The sequence below is a fragment of the Leucoraja erinacea genome, chromosome 33 (genome assembly GCF_028641065.1).
Source record: "Leucoraja erinacea ecotype New England chromosome 33, Leri_hhj_1, whole genome shotgun sequence".
NCBI lineage: Eukaryota > Metazoa > Chordata > Chondrichthyes > Rajiformes > Rajidae > Leucoraja > Leucoraja erinaceus.
The window spans coordinates 23,118,091-23,135,285 of record NC_073409.1 but is presented as its reverse complement, the minus strand read 5'-3'; the positions used below and the strand labels follow the sequence as shown (position 1 = coordinate 23,135,285).

At 46.5% G+C, this 17,195-nt stretch overlaps 1 protein-coding gene across 1 annotated transcript in view; it reads left to right on the top strand.

Annotated features, from left to right (window-relative positions):
- LOC129712505 (cytosolic carboxypeptidase 4-like) overlaps positions 1–17,195 on the top strand; it is a 225,474-nt gene that overhangs the window by 153,608 nt on the left and 54,671 nt on the right.

Here is a 17,195-nt window from a genome sequence, read left to right as displayed (position 1 = left end):
GATGAGTTTTGTGCTGTCATCTACCCTTATCCCCAACAACTTCTCCACTGCGTTCCATCCTTTCACTGTGCCAGGTCTGAAATACTAACTTAGTCCCTCTTGATCTGTATAGAACAGAGAACTGTACACCACAAGAACCGGGCCCAGCTCCCCTCCCCCTCCCCCCCCCCTCCCCCCCCCCCCCCCCCCCCCCCCCCCCCCCCACCCCCTCCCCCCCCCCCTCCCCTCTCCCACCTCCCCTGCTCCTCTCCTCCTCTCCTCCCCCCCCCCCCCCCTCCCCCTCCCCTTCCCCCCCTCCCCCTCCGCCCCTCACTCCATCCGCCCCCCCCCCTCCTCCTTTCCCAGCTCCTCATCCTCCCCTCCACTCATCCACTCCTCGTCTCCTCATCTCCCTGTCTACCCCCCGTATCTCCTCCTCTCCCTCCCCCAACCAATTTTAACCTTCCAGTAACGTTAGGGACTTTTTACTGACAAGCAATTACAATGTAGCCAATTAATCAAATCATTGCAATAATTTCTCCAATCAGTTTTGTTTACCATTTTCATTATTTTGTCAAAGCTCACATTTATAACATGCATGAACAATTCTGAAAAACAAGACAAAACAATGACATTTGTATTTTAGTCCACAAGAAGTTTCTCTGAATTCAGTTCACCCCACAGCAAGGAATTTGTGGAAATGTAACTGGAGCATTGGATTACAAGCATCGGCAGACATATTTTGTCACCAGGGGACAGAGAAGTAAGCATTGTGCACAATTTCCTTATGTAGGATGAGATATCACACAGTGTTGTTGGGAAAATCAAATGTCACAAGAATTGGTGGAACGGTGGCGCAGCGGTAGAGTTGCTGCCTCACAGTGCCAGAGACCCTGGTTCAATCCTGACTACCGGTGCTGTCTGTGTGGAGTTTGTATGTTCTCCCTGTAACCTCGTGGGTTTTCTCAAGGTGCTCTGGTTTACTCCCACACTCCAAAGACATAAAGGTTTGTAGATTAATTGGCTTCAGTAACATTTTTAATTGTCCCTAGTATGTGTAGGATAGTGTAGGGATCACTGGTCGATGCGGACTCGTGTGCCAAAGGACCTGTTTTCGTGCTGTACCTCAAAACTAAACAAAACTAAATTGATGAAAAACTGGGAGGGGAGAGTTTTTCCAGGAGTTGCATGTTCTCCACATGTGAAAAACATTCGGGTTTACACTTTAAAGGACAATGTGAAAGGAGCAAAAGTTCACGTTTTAGTGATTTATTTGATTGTCATGAAACAAAAATACCGAACTTTGCAGTTTTGCTTATGAAGTAGACCTTGTGAGTCACAAAGGGAGTTTACTTCGTACTTGAATCTGTGCACTTGTCTATGTACAGCTTTAGGAACTGTTTTTAGACATTGGCCCTCGTAAGCCATCCATCCACACACCTCCACCGAGATGAGGAAAACATTTTTCACACAGAGAGTGGTGAATCTCTGGAATTCTCTGCCGCAGAAGGTAGTTGAGGCCAGTTCATTGGCTATATTTAAGAGGGAGTTAGATGTGGCCCTTGTGGCTAAAGGGATCATGGGGTATGGAGAGAAGGCAGGTACAGGATACTGAGTTGGATGATCAGCCATGATCATATTGAACGGCGGTGCAGGCTCGAAGGGCCGAATAGCCTACTCCTGCACCTATTTTCTATGTTTCTATGTTTCTATCGGCAAGATTGCTAATCTTGCCATGTATGGTCTCATCCAAATCATTGATGTAGATATAACCATATAACATATAACCATATAACAATTACAGCACGGAAACAGGCCATCTCGGCCCTACAAGTCCGTGCCGAATAGATGACAAACTGTATTGGGCCCAGCACCGAACCCTGAGGCACACCACTAGTCACAGGCCTCCAGTCTGAAAACCAACCTTCCACCATCACCCTCTGCTTCCTTCCATGGAGCCAATTTGCTATCCATTCAGCATTTTCCCTTCAGCCCTTCTTGAAAAGAGGCACAACATTTGCCACCCTCCAGTCTTCCGGCACCTCTCCTGTATTTAAGGACGACTCGTATAATTCAACCAGGGTTCTTGTAATTTCCTCTCTAGTTCCCCGCGATGTACTCAGATATATCTGATCAGGCCCTGGAGATTTGTCTCCCTTCACACATGACAGTACCTTCAGTACTTCTTCAACGGTAACACTGACTGCTCTCAAGATACTTCCAGTGACTGCCCCAAGTTCTTCCATCCTACTGTCTTTCTCCTCGGACCTTGCCCATCTCATGTGGCTCCACACAGAGGTCCCACTCTCTCTCTCTAGTTACCCTTTTCCCCCTTATGTATTTATAACATCTTTTGTGATTATCCTTAATGCTACCCATCAGAGCTATATCCTGGCCCCATTTTTCCTATCTGTTCTCTTTTTTCAGTTTACTCCTTAGTCTCAAAACTCCTCCAGGGATGCACTCAATCCCAGCTGCCTATACCTGTCCAATGCATCCTTCTTGTTTTTGACCAAAGCCTCAATTTCCCTCGTCAGCCAAGCTTCCTTACGTTTGCCTGCTTTGCCGTTGAACGGGAACATACATATGCTGAATTGTCGTCAGTATATTTTTAAAAACATCTCACTTGGCGGATGTTCCTTTCCCCTCAAATAACCTGCTCCAGTCAACTTGAGCGAGACCTTCTCTCATACCCTCAAAGTTGTCCATACCCCAGTTGAGCATTTTAACACGTGGACCCTCTCAGTCCCGATCCATAACCTAATCAAACTGTGCTTACTGGCCCCAAAAGGCTCCTCCACAAACACTTGATTGGTGGAATGACCTAAATGTCTCGTGTCTTATGATGTAACTAGTTCTTAAATACATGCAGTTAGGAAAATGTTGCACATTTATTGTGTAATGCAAAATTTAAAAAACAGATGCTATTATCCAAAAAATCTGGATCTGATATTTTTGAAAAGAGAACATGGAACAAAGTTTCATAAATTATAATATTCTTTACATTTTACCCACATCACAAAACTTAGAAACAGGTAATATGCAATCTCCTATATATTGGTGAGGCCAAGCGCAGACTGAGCGATCGTTTCTCTGAACACCTACGCTCAGTCCATTTATTGTCATTGTGCACTGTAGAGTACAGAGACAACGAAATGCAGTTAGCATCTTCCTAGAAGAACGACATGAATATGAGTCATAAATAAATATATTAACGTGCATACAGTCATAGTGGTACAATTTTTTATTTTTTTTCTGGTGGAAGGAGTATCCAGAGTGATTGGCAATGACCGAGGTACAGTGTTGATTAATGTAACAGTGTTGAGTTGAGTAACAGCCGCAGGGAAGAAGCTGTTCCTGGACATGCTGGTCCAGCAACGGAGAGACCTGTAGCGCCTCCCGGATGGTAGGAGGGTAAGCAGTCTGTGGTTGGGATGAGAGCAGTTATTGGCGATGCTGAGCGCCCTCCGCAGACATCGCTGGCTTTGGACAGACACAATGGAGGGGAGTGAGGAACCGGTGATGCGTTGGGCAATTTTCACCACCCTCTGCAGTGCTTTCCGGTCTGAGACAAAGCAGTTGCCATACCATACTGTGATACAGTTGGTAAGGATGCTCTCGATGGTGCAGCGGTAGAAGTTCACCAGAATCTGAGGAGACAGATGGATCTTCTTCAGTCTCCTCAGGAGGAAGAGATGCTGGTGAGCCTTCTTGACCAGAGTTGAGGTATTGTGGGTACAAGAGAGGTCATCGGAGATGTTGACCCCCAGAAACCTGAAGCTGGAAACATGTTCCACCTCCGTCCCTTTAATGTGGATGGGGGTGTGCATGCTGCCCCTAGACGTTCTGAAGTCTACAATAAGCCCCTTGGTCTTCTTGGAGTTAAGGGCCAGGTTGTTGTCAGCGCACCATGCTGCTAGGAGCTGGACCTCTTCCCTATAGTCCGACTCATCGTTGTTGCTGATGTGGCCAATCACTGTTATATCATCTGCATACCTGATGATGTTAGTACCATGTACAGGTGTGCAGTCATAGGTGAAGAGGGAGTAGAGGAGGGAGCTCAGCACACAGCCCTGTGGAATGTCGGTGTTCAGGGTGAGGGTTGAAGAGGTGTGCTTGTCTAACCTAACAGACTGGGGTCTGTTTGTTAGAAAGTCCAATATCCAGTTGCAGAGAGAGGGGTCGATGCCCAGGTCACCGAGTTTGGTGATCAGTTTAGAGGGAATAATGGTGTTGAATGCTGAGCTGTAATCGATGAACAGCATTCTTACGTAAGTGGCTCTGTTGTCGAGGTGGGAGAGGGCGTAGTGAAGTGCCGTTGAGATGGCATCCTCCGTAATCCTGTACTTGCGGTAGGCAAACTGATAGGGATCCAATGAGGTGTGCCAGGACCAGCCTCTCGAAGCACTTGGTGATGATGGGAGTAAGTTCAACTGGGCGGAAGCCGTTGAGGCTCACCGCAGTGGAGTGTTTTGGCACCGGTACAATGGAGGTGGTTTTAAGGCACGTGGGGACAACTGCTTGGGCAAGTGACAGGTTGAAGATGTCAGTCCAGACGTCTGTCGGCTGAGCAGCACAGGCCCGGGGATGCCGTCAGGGCCAGCAGCCTTACGTGCATTAATCCTGCTCAGTGCCAATTACATGTCGTAGGAGGCGAGTGTGAGGGGCTGGTGATCACAGGGAGCACAGCCTTGATGGCCATCTCTAGATTGTCCCTGTCAAAGTGGCCATAGAAATGGTTAAGCTCCTCAAGGAAGGAGGCGTCGCTGGATGTGGGGGTGGTGTTGGTGGGTCTATAGTCCGTGGCGGCCTGGATGTCTTGCCACATGCGTTGGGGTCAGAGTTGTTGTTGAAGTGCTCCTCAATCCTTAGTTTATGGCAGTGCTTGGCCTTCTTGATGCCCCTCTTCAGGTTAGATATATGTAAATTTATGTAAGTTTAGATTAACTGTAGGCTTGGGCATCGCCTGACCTGAAAGCGGTGTCCCGTGCTTTCAGCAGTAGCCTGACCTCGCTGTTCATCCATGGCTTCTGATTCGGGAATATGGTCACCCGTTTGAGGGAGGTGATGTTGTTGATGGTGGAGTTGATAAAGTCCAAAACAGTGGATGTACAGGAGTCAATATCCGTGTGGGAGTCAAGGGTGGCCTGGGCTGCAAACGCCTTCCAGTCAGTGTTTCCAAAACACTGCTGAAGTGTGGAGTCTGCCTCCTCTGACCAGACTTTATCTGTCCTCACAGTTGGTTTAACACGTCTGATGAGTGGGGAGTACTTTGGGAACAGGAACAATGAGAGGTGATCAGACTGTCCAAGGTGGGGGGAGGGGGATGGCTTTGTAAGCTTCAGCCATGTTTGTGTAGATTTTGTCCAGTGTCTTGTCTACTCTAGTGGCGAAGGAGACATGTTGGTGGAATTTGGGGAGTACAGTCTTCAGGTTGGAGTGATTGAAGTCACCCGCAACAATGAAGGCTGCCTCGGGGTTGTGAGTCTGTTGTTTGCTAATGGCAGTATGCAGCTCTTTCATTGCAAGCTTAGCATTAGCATCAGGAGGGATATAGGCTGCAGTCACAACAGTGGAGGTGAACTCTCTGGGCAGTGACTCTCAATGATGGTGGAGTCCATGCACCATGCTATATTTACATAAAAGCACAGACCCCCACCTCTGGTCTTACCGAAGTCTGTTGTCCTGTCCGCTCGGAGTAAATGACGCCCCGTTAGCTGGATGGTGCTGTCGGAAGCGTCGGTGTTGAGCCAAGTTTCTGTGAAGATCAAGATGCTGCAGTCTTTGATCCAGTTGTGGGAGGTCATCCTTAACCGGAGTTCGACCATTTTGTTTGCCAGTGAGTGCACGTTGGCGAGAAAAAGGCTAGGGATTGCTAGCCTGTGTGGGACTAGCTCTAACCTGGCCTGTGTGGGACTAGCTCTAACCTAGCCTGTGTGGGACTAGCTCTAACCTGGCCTGTGTGGGGCTATCTCTAACCTGGCCTGTGTGGGACTAGCTCTAACCTGGCCTGTGTGGGGCTATCTCTAACCTGGCCTGTGTGGGACTAGCTCTAACCTGGCCTGTGTGGGACTAGCTCTAACCTGGCCGGTGTGGACTAGCTCTAACCTGGCCTGTGTGGGACTAGCTCTAACCTGGCCTGTGTGGGACTAGCGCTAACCTGGCCTGTGTGGGACTAGCTCTAACCTGGCCTGTGTAGGGCTAGCTCTAACCTGGCCTGTGTGGGACTAGCTCTAACCTGGCCTGTGTGGGACTAGCTCTAACCTGGCCTGTGTAGGGCTAGCTCTAACCTAGCGTGTGTGGGACTATCTCTAACTTGGCCTTTAACCCACCTCTGCGTCCCCGGCGGTGCTTTCGCACGCGTCACCGTCAGTTGGTGGTTCTGGTCGGCCGAGCTGACTTGGTGTGCGCTGGTGTTCTGCCGCTCTGCTGCGCCGCTGGTGTTCTGCCGCTCTGCTGCGCCGCTGGTGTTCTGCCGCTCTGCTGCGCCGCTGGTGTTCTGCCGCTCCGCTGCGCCGCTGGTGTTCTGCCGCTCCACTGCAGCACCTCATATTTTGCATCGGCAGCTTACAACCCAGCAGTTTGAATATTGATTTCTCTAATTTCAAGTAAGCCTTGCATTACTGCTCTCTCCATTCCTACACCATGGTAGTAGTCCTGCTAGTTTCACGGTTCGTATACCTTTGTTATCACCTCTTCCACAAGCAACAATGAACCAATGTGGGCTCCACCTTTTCTTCGTCATCGGTGCCGGCTCTGATTTGCTACATATTATTTCATACCTCTAGTTTCCCTCTCCCCTGACTCTCAGTCTGAAGAAGGATCTCCACCTGAAACGTCACCTATTCCTTTACTCCAGTGATGCTGCCTGGCCCACTGAGTTACTCCAGCATGTGTCTGTCTTCAGTATAAACCAGCATCTGCAGTTCCTTCCTACGGAACTGATGACATTATTCATAATTGCCACATTTGGCTTCATAATAAGAGTGAGTGGGAATGCTGATGATGAATTGGGCAGAAGCATATCAGGGTTTCTATGACTTCAGAAGGTGGTGTGTAAAATGCACTTTATTGCAATACGATACGATCCTCCCTGTGGCTATCAAACTGTACAACTGTATCAAACTGTCCAACTTTCTGTTATTTGTGTGAAGTCTAATGCTCCATTACCAGTGAGCTCTCCCATGCATTCAGCTAGTCAGTGATACATGGAGCCCAACTCCAGCCCAGTGCACTGGAGCCTCAAGAGGTACACAGTGGAGATGGAATGCATCAAACTACATAACTGAGGGTGTGACATAAAAACACTGTTTGCAAACCGATTGCAGGAATTGTCAGTGAAGAAGCTTATTATAGACGTGTTTGGAAAGTTGTAGTAAAGCTCTCAGGAATTGTACTTCCGACGCTGCTGGCGCTTGTGAAAGTTTGATCGAGGAAGCGTAGAAGATGTTTCTCAGTTTCCTTGTTGCAGCACGGCTGCACTGTGAAGCAATCACGCGGTGACATTCAATCACTCCAGCCATCAGTAATTAGCAGTGCGGAGAGCACCGATCTAAGCAGCGCTTAGACAGAGTCTAATCAAATCTTAAATTACGTGCATTTCATTAATTTGTCTTCAGTATTGTTCATGTTACTATTGATGTAAAATCATTTTAAGGTGAATTATAGAAATTGAAATTAGATTATCCTAAGGCTGAAGGCTCCATTTCATCGTACCAGTATTAATTTTGAAATGATTTCACCCTTATTATGAACAACTAATGGTGTAGCATCCATCCCACCAGGGTGGTGATCTGCCATCTGCAACCTTTAATTTCGTTTAGAGACACAGCACGGAAACAGGCCCTTTGGCCCACCGAGTCCACACCAATCAGCGATCCCCACACACTAACAATATCCGACACACACTAGGGACAATTTACATTTATACCAAATCAATTAACCTCCAAAACTGTACGTTTTTGTAGTGTGGGAGGAAACCAGAGCACCCGGAGAAAACCCACACAGACAGAGGGAGAACGTCTAAACTCCATGCAAACTGCACCTATAGTCAGGATCAAACCCGGGTCTCTGGCGTTGAGAGGCAGCAACTCTACCACTACACCACCATGCTGCCCTTTAGTTAAGTATAATAGAAAAATCTTGTTTCAGGCGAATAGTCTGCCTTTTAACCTGCCTTTAAGAAACAATTCTTATTGAAAATTAATTCAAGTTTTTGTTTTCTTTAATGAACATTTACAGTTTCTGTACCTCTTGTTCTGGATCCCCGAAATCCTGAACTTTTGAAACCAGAAAGACAAATGGAGTAATTAAGCATTTGATTCAGTGATATCTCCAATGGTTCCGAGCAGCGGTGAGCGGATGGTGGTGCCAGATACCTGGGTTCAATCCTGACCACGGGTGCTGTCTGTACAGAGTTTGACAGTGTGGTTTTCCCTGGGTTCTCCAGTTTCCTCCCACACTCTAGGTATGTAGGTTATTTGGTTTTGGTAAAGACTCCTAGTGTGTCGAATGGTGCTAGTGTGCGGGGATCGCTGATCGGTACGGACGGTGGGCCAAAGGGCCTGTTTCCGCACTTTATCTCTAAACTAAACTAAACTAAACTAATCAATAGACAATACGTGCAGGAGTAGGCCATTCGGCCCTTCGAGTCAGCACCGCCATTCGATGTGATCATGGCTGATCATCAAACAACAAAGCCCTTTGGTGTTTTGTGCCAACAAGAGAGACTGTAGTTGCAACTCCCAGGTACATTTCCCATTATAATTCCCAATATCATCATGTGGGCTGGATTTCCTTCTACTTTCTCCGCAGCCCTCTATAAATGTACCTGGATGAAACTTCTGTTTACAATTCCCATCTACTGTAACTTTTCAAATCAGTTCATGAATTCTTTCCTCTCAATCTGTAAGTTCCACCAGTCCATGGCCATTTAATTTTGTGTAGGAAGTAAACGTATATGCTGATTTACACCAAAGATAGACACAAAATGCTGGAGTAACTCAGCGGGTCAGGCAGTATCTCTGGAGAAAAGGAATAGGTGACATTTCTGGTCAAGACCCTTCTTCAAACTCAGGGGAGAGGGAAAAGAGAGATATGAAAAGGAACATCAAACAAATGAAAGAAAGGTATAAAAAGGACAAATTTAAGCCAGCAATGGTGACCAAGGAAATGTGGAGCCCACAATGGTCGATTGAGGCTGTGTGGGAGGTGAATTTTACCTTTTCATGCTTCCTAAAACCCCATTGCATCATCATTTATAGCAGGTTGCCACTGACATAAATGTAGCCTATAATTTTGAAATTCTTTCACTAAACTGATATTTAATCCCTTTATAATCGTGTATGTAGTTTATTAACATTCATCTTCTCAACCACGTGACTGTTGCATAATGTTTTTTCAACAGGGTGTAAACAATTTGATCAGTGAATATTTGGTGGGCGGGGGGGGGGGGGGGGGAGGTTGTGGTGGGGGGGGGGGGTTGTGAAGGGGTGACTACAGACACTTGTCTTCAAAATTAACAGCAAAGTGTGCAAATGAATGCCAATAACAGTTAAGGGCCTGTCCCACCAGCATGCGACTGCATGCGGCGAGCGCGGCCTAATGTGGTTGCTTGCGCCGTACGGTCTCGCGGGCCCGATCCCACTTCGATCGCTGGAGCCGTATGGAGTTGTGCGGGTGTGGTCCCGACATCGTGCGGGGCTCCAAAAAACTGACACTGTCCAAAAATTCCGCATGGCAACGGCCTGTGGGCCCACAGCCACATTGAGGCCGTACGCAGCGCCTCGACGGGCATATGCAGCATCTCGATGCCGGACGCAGCGCCTCAATACCGTACGCAGCGTCTTGATAGCATACGCCTAGCACATGGCGTTGCGCGATGACGTAACCGCCCGACGCCGTGCGACGTCCAAATTTAGTCGGCCCGCCTCCTGCCCAGCTGATTGGCAGTACGCCTGACGCCACCACGTTTGGTCGCGCTAGCCGCATGCAATCGCATGCTGGTGGGACAGGCCCTTTACTTTGTGCTCAGCATTGCAATCCTCAATGTAGGCTGGTCTGTTTATTTAAATAATGATAGATTTCATCAAAGCAGGGTGGGCTGTATATTTTAACTGTAGAAGGTGGAGAGGTTATTGTCCATGGGGATATCTACAGGAGATACCTCTGCCTGAGATCCCTTCAATTCAGAGGTGTAGAGTAAAACTGCAAGGTAGAGCTACTCTGACTGACACAGGAGGGCAATACATATCTGGGCAGTTTGCTTCTTAGTTATGGACCAGAAGAGTTTAGGATGCTGGAATCTGGACCAGACAAGGGAGCATACGACATACAAGGGAGCAGGGACGAAATAAGGAGGGATGGAGGGTTAGGGTTAGGGATGGAGGCAAATGGGAATTACAGAAGGGAGGGAGGTGGGTAGTGTGCGGTAGAAACAGAAACATAGAAAATAGGTGCAGAAGTAGGCCATTCGGCCTTTCGAGCCAGCACCGCCATACAATGTGATCATGGCTGATCATCCTGAATCAGTCCCCCGTTCCTGCTATCTCCCCATATCCCTTGTTTCTGTTAGCCCTAAGAGCTACATCCAACTCTTTCTTGAAAACATCCAGTGAATTGGCCTCCACTGCCTTCTGTGGCAGAGAATTCCACAGATTCACAACTCTCTGGGTGAAAATGTTTTTCCTCATCTCAGTCCTAAATGGCTTACCCCTTATTCTTAAATAAGGTTGGGAGGGGATCCATTTGGAGTTGTATGTGAAGGGAGGGAGGGGAAACAGGCTGATAGGAAGTTGGGTGTGTGGGCAAGGGTGGGAAAAGGTATGTGAAAGGTCCAGAGTAGACAGGAAATGAGAGAAAAGAAACAGAGAGACAGAGAGTCTACCCTGGTCAACTATATCTGCAGCACTTCACCAATCAGGCCTTTATGGTAGAGTGGCCAGACGGAAGCCCCTCCTCAGTAAAAGGCACATGACAGTTCGCCTGGAGTTTGCCAAAAATCACCTAAAGGACTCTCAGACCATGAGAAACAAGATTCTCTGGTCTGATGAAACCAAGATTGAACTCTTTGGCCTGAATGCCAAGTGTCACGTCTGGAGGAAACGAGGCACCGCTCATCACCTGGCCAATACCACACCTACGGTGAAGCATGGTGGTGGCAGCATCATACTGTTAGGATGTTTTTCAGCGGCAGGAACTGGGAGACTAGTCAGGATCGAGGGAAAGATGAACGCAGCAAAGTACCGAGAGATCCTTGATCCAAACCTGCTCCAAAGCGTTGTGGACCACAGACTGTGGCGGAGGTTGACCTTCCAACAGGACAACAACCCTAAGCACACAGCCAAGACAAAGCAGGAGTGGCTTTGTGACAAGTCTGTGAATGTCCTTGAGTGGCCCAGCTAGAGCCCGGAATGGAACCCGATCGAACATCTTGTCAAGTCAAGAGTCAAGAGTGTTTTATTGTCAGATGTCCGGATGGGACAATGAAATTCTTACTTGCAGCATCACAACAGAATATGTGAATATGTAAACATAGCACATAACATGGGAAGAGAAAAAAAAAAGTTCACTGAATAACAAATATAGTGCAATAATAATAGTCTTTTGCAGTTCAGAGCTCAGAGCTTATTTGTTGTCGTATTTAATAGCCTGATGGCTGTAGGGAAGAAGCTGTTCCTGAACATGGACGTTACAGTTTTCAGGCTCCTGTACTTTCTTCTTGTTGGCAGTAGTAAAATGAGTGTGTGGTCAGGATAGTCTGGGTCCTTGATGATTTTGGCCGCCTTGTTGAGGCAGCATCTATGATTGATCTCTTTGACGGTGGGGAGGTCGAAGCCAGTGATGGACTGGGCAGTGGTCACAACTTTTTGTAGTCTTTGTCGCTCCTGGAGGGACTTGAAAATAGCTGTGCACTGACACTCCCCATCCAACCTGACAGAGCTTGAGAGGATCTGCAGAGAAGAATGGAAAACATTAGCCAAATACAGGTGCGCCAAACTTGTAGTGTCATACCCAAGATCACTTGAGGCTATAATCGCTGCCAAAGTTGCCTCAAGTGCTGAGTAAAGGGTCTGAATACTTATGTAAATGTGATATTTCAGTTATTTATTTTTAATTACTTTGCAAAAATTTCTAAACACCTGTTTTCATTTTTTAATTATGGGGTATTGTGTGTAGATTGATGTTAAAAAAAGAAATAATTTAATCCATTTTAGAATAAGGCAGTAATGTATCAAAATCTGGAAAAGGTGAAGGGGTCTGAATACTTTCTGAATGCACTGTATGAGGATGTTGTCATGCCTCAAGGGCCTGAGCTGTGGTAAGAGGTTGAGCAGGCTCGGACTTTATTCCTTGCAGCACAGGAGTTTGAGGGATTATATCATAGAGGTGTATAAAATCATGAGAGGAATAGATCGGGTAAATACACTCTTTTGCCCAGAATTGGGGAATCAAAAAACAGAGAACATAGGTTTAAAGAGTGGGGGGAATAATTTAATACGAATGAGGGGTAACTGTTTTACACAAAGGATGGTGGGTGTATGGAACGAGCTGCCAGAGGAGGTAGATGAGGCAGATACTATCACAATATTTAAAAAACATTTAGACAGGTACATGGATAGGATAGGTTTAGAGGTATATGGACCAAATACAGGCAGGTGGGACTAGTATTGATAGGACATGTTGGTGGGCATGGGAAGGTTGGGCTGAAGGGCCTGTTTCCATGCTGTATGAATATGATTCTATCACCTCCCAGCCTCTGCCCCATCTGTCCATCAACTCCTCCACATCTAGATCCACCTCATGCTTGTCCCACGGTTCTTGCCCTACTCTTTCCACCAGCTGCTTCCTCTCTCTTCGTTCAGACATTGAAGGGCCTTCGCATGAAACGCATCTGTCCATTTCCCTACACAGATGCTGCCTGACCCGCTGAGTTACTCCAGCATTTTGTGTCTATCTTCTCTTAACCCTTCAGTTTAGTTTGATTTAGTTTATTTTCACATGTACAGTGATTAGCTTTTGTTGCGTGCTAACTGGTCAGCGGAAAGACAATACATCATTATATCCATCATGACTGCGTGTGTAAGCACCACTGAGTGCCCTCAGATTCAGATTCAGATTCAATTTTAATTGTCATTGTCAGTGTACAGTACAGAGACAACGAAATGCATTTAGCATCTCCCTGGAAGAGAGACATAGCAAACGATTTGAATAAATAATAATAAGTGTCCGGGGGGGGTGGTGATTGGCAGTCACCGAGGTACGTTGTTGAGTAGAGTGACAGCCGCCGGAAAGAAGCTGTTCCTCGACCTGCTGGTTCGGCAACGGAGAGACCTATAGCGCCTCCCGGATGGTAGGAGGGTAAACAGTCCATGGTTGGGGTGAGAGCAGTCCTTGGTGATGCTGAGCGCCCTCCGCAGACAACGCTTGCTTTGGACAGACTCTGTGTGATGTGTCGATCACATCTTTACCTACACCTTGAGCTGGCCTGAAAAGATGCTAAGATGGAGAGGGGCTAGATCAAGCCAATGTTTCCAATGACCTACAAACTTCTACAGATGCACCATAGGAAGCACATTGCATCTTAGCTTGGTTTGGGAACACTCTGGCCAAGATTGTAAGAAATTGCCGAGAGTTGTAGATGTAGGCCAGTCCATCAAACAGACCAGACACCCCATCAATGATTCCAACACGATTTCATGCAGCCTCAGGAAATTAGCCAACATAATCATGGACCTCTTCCTCTCCACTCATGCTCTCTTCTCCCTGCTCCCGTCAGGCTGAAGATACAGAAGTTTCGAAGCACACACCACCAGACTCAGGATGATATTCTTCCTCGCTGTTATCAGATTCCTAAATTATATTCCATAATGTTTTATTATTAATGTTTTATGTGTCATTCCTAAGTGTCACTGACAATGGACAATAGACAATAAGTGCAGGAGTAGGCCATTCAGCCCTTCGAGTGAGCACCACCATACAATATGATCATAGCTGATCATCCAAAATCCTGCTTTCTCCCCATATCCCTCCATTCAATTTGATCATGGCTGATCATCCCCAATCAGTACCCCATTCCTGCCTTCTCCCCATATCCCCTGACCACTATTTTTAAGAGCCCTATCTAGCTCTCTCTTGAAAGCATCCAGAGAACCTGCCTCCACCGCCCTCTGAGGCAGAAAATTCCATAGACTTACCACTCTCTGTGAGAAAAAGTGTTTCCTCGTCTCCATTCTAATAAAAGTGTTTCCTCATCTACGTTCTAAGAAAAAATGTCCAGAGATGATGCCTGTCACGCTGAGTTACTACAGCTTTTGGGGTCTATCTTCGGTTTAAACCAGCGTCTGCAGTTCCTTCTTACACATGCCATCTCTTTTCTGCCAGCTCATAGAAACATAGAAAATAGGTGCAGGAGTAGGCCATTCGGCCCTTCGAGTCAGCACCACCATACAATATGATCATAGCTGATCATCCAAAATCAGTTCCTGCTTTCTCCCCATATCCCTTGATTCCGTTAGCCCAAAGAGCTCTATCTAACTCTTGAAAACATCCAGTGAATTGGCCTCCACTGCGTTCTGTGGCAGAGAATTCCACAGATTCACAACTCTCTGAGTGAAAAGTTTTTTCCTCATCTATAATCCATATCCCTCCATTCCCTGCATATCTGTGTGCTTATCCAAGGTATCTTAAACACCGCTATCATATCTTCTCACCACCTTCTGTGTAAAAAAACTTGGCCTGCACATCACCTTTAAACATTGCCCTTCTCACCTTAAAGCTATTCCCTGGAGAATTTGATTTTTCTATCATAGGAAAAAAAAGTGCTGTCTACCTTATCTGTGCCTCTCATAATTTTATACACTTCCATCAGGTCTCCCCTCAACATCCAGCATTCCAGAGAAAACATTCCAAGACTGCCCAACTGCTCCCTGTAGCTAATACCTCCCATTTCAGGTATCATTCTGATGAACTCCTTGCACCCATTCCAAATCTTCCATGTTCTTCTATAATAGAGTGCTCAGAACTCCAAATGTGGTCTAACCAAAGTCCTATAAAGTTGCATTAAGACCCTGACTCTTCTGACTTCTGACAATAGCCCTACCAATGAAGGCAAACATACCAAATGCCTTCTTTAGCACTATCTATCGTGTTGCCACTTTCAGGAAGTTATGAACTTAGCTCCTAGACTTAGCCGCTCTGCACATTAATGTTGTTAAGGCTTATGCCAAAAATTGTACATCTTCTCCTTGCATTGGGCTGCTGAAAGTGCATCACCTCACACTACATCTGCCATTTCTCCACTCATTTCTGTAGCTGAACTGTATCCCGCTGGTAGCGACAAAATTGTTGGATTAACTCGGTGGGTCAGGCAGCATCTCTGGAGAGGAATGGGTGATGTTTTGGTTCGAGATCCTTCTTCTACTCACTGAAACTAAATGGGACCAAGTTGCTGATTGAAAGGCCAATGCATGGTGTCCCAACTACTGAGACTGGTGAATGATGGTGGTGGAGTGCAGATGGTGGAAGGGCTGAGAGGGAAGACATAATAACGATTCTCAAAGAAATGGAAGAGATTAGGTTACTGTTCAGAACGGTTTTGCCAATTAACGGGAAAACTACGGGATCCAAAGTAGTTAAAGCAAGAGGGTGAGAACACTGCAGGGAGCTGGTACTGACAGAAATTTCACAAACAAGCCATGATTTTCTGTGGTAACTTCAACAATCAGAAAATTACAGGTTTGTCATGTAGCATTTTCCTATAAATTGAAAATAGGAATGTCTTTTATTGTAATCGCAGGTATTATTAACAATAGCAGCATGTGTTTGTGAAAGGCCCAATGTTCAGCTTTGATGTTCCCTCTTGTAGAATACTTTTCCAGAAACGAGTGATGAACAGCAGATCCTGATGTTGTCAGTGTCTCTGTCCATAGTCCCTTCACTGGGTGTAGAGATGCACAGTGTTGTCTTGGAAGGCCACGAATGGCTATTGATGTCAACCCTTGGGAAGCGCATGTTTCACATTAACATGGAAGAAATAGCATAAATAGACACAAAAATCTGTTGTAACTCAGCGGGACAGGCAGCATCTCTGGTTATAATGAATGGGTGATGTTTCGGGGCAAGACGCTTCTTCAGGCCAAGAGTCAAGGGAGATGGAGATACAGGGATAAGGAAGTGTAAGGTGTGAAAACAAGACATGAAAGGGGCAAGATCAAGGAAATTGTAGAATAGATCATTGTTAGCTATGAGAATGCAAGGTGACTTGGACAGGTTGGTGGAGTGGGCAGATGCACGGCAGATAAAGTTTAATGTGGATAAATGTGATGTTATCCACTTTGGCAAAAACGGGAAGGCAGATTACTATCTAAATGGCGTCAAGTTGGGAAAAGGGAAGTACAACGGGTTCTGGGGGTCCTTGTGCATCGGTCCATGAAAGTAAGCATGCATGTACAGCAGGCAGTGAAGAAAGCGAATGGCATGTTGGCCTTTGTAACAAGAGGAGTCGAGTATAGGAGCAAAGAGGTCCTTCTGCAGTTGTACAGAGCCCTAGTGAGACCACACCTGGAGTATTGTGTGTAATTAGTGGTCCGCTAATTTGAGGAAGGACATTCTTGCTATTGAGGGAGTGCAGCGTAGGTTTACAAGGTTAATTCCCGTGATGGCGGGACTGTCATATGCTGAGAGAATGGAGCGGCTGGGCTTGTACACTCTGGAGTTTAGAAGGATGAGAGGGCATCCTATTGAAACATATAAGATTGTTAAGGGTTTGGCACGCTAGAGGCAGGAAACATGTTCTCGATGTTGGGGTCCAGAACCAGGGGCCACAGTTTAAGAATAAGGGGTAAGCCATTTAGAATGGAGACGAGGAAACACTTTTTCTCACAGAGAGTTGTGAGTCTGTGGAATTCTCTGCCTCAGAGAGCGGTGGAGGCCGGTTCTCTGGATACTTTCAAGAGATAGCTAGATAGGGCTCTTAAAGATGGCGGAGTCAGGGGATATGGGGAGAAGGTAGGAACGGGGTACTGATTGGGGGTGGTGCTGGCTCGAAGGGCCGAATGGGCTACAGCACCTATTGTCTATTGTCTATTGAGAAGGTAACAACAAAGTAGAGATAAAATGTAATCAGAGCCAGTCACACTGTTCAGAGAACTGGGAAGGGGAGGTATGGAGATGGAGGGAAAGCTAGGTTACTTGTAGTTAGATAAATCAATATTCAT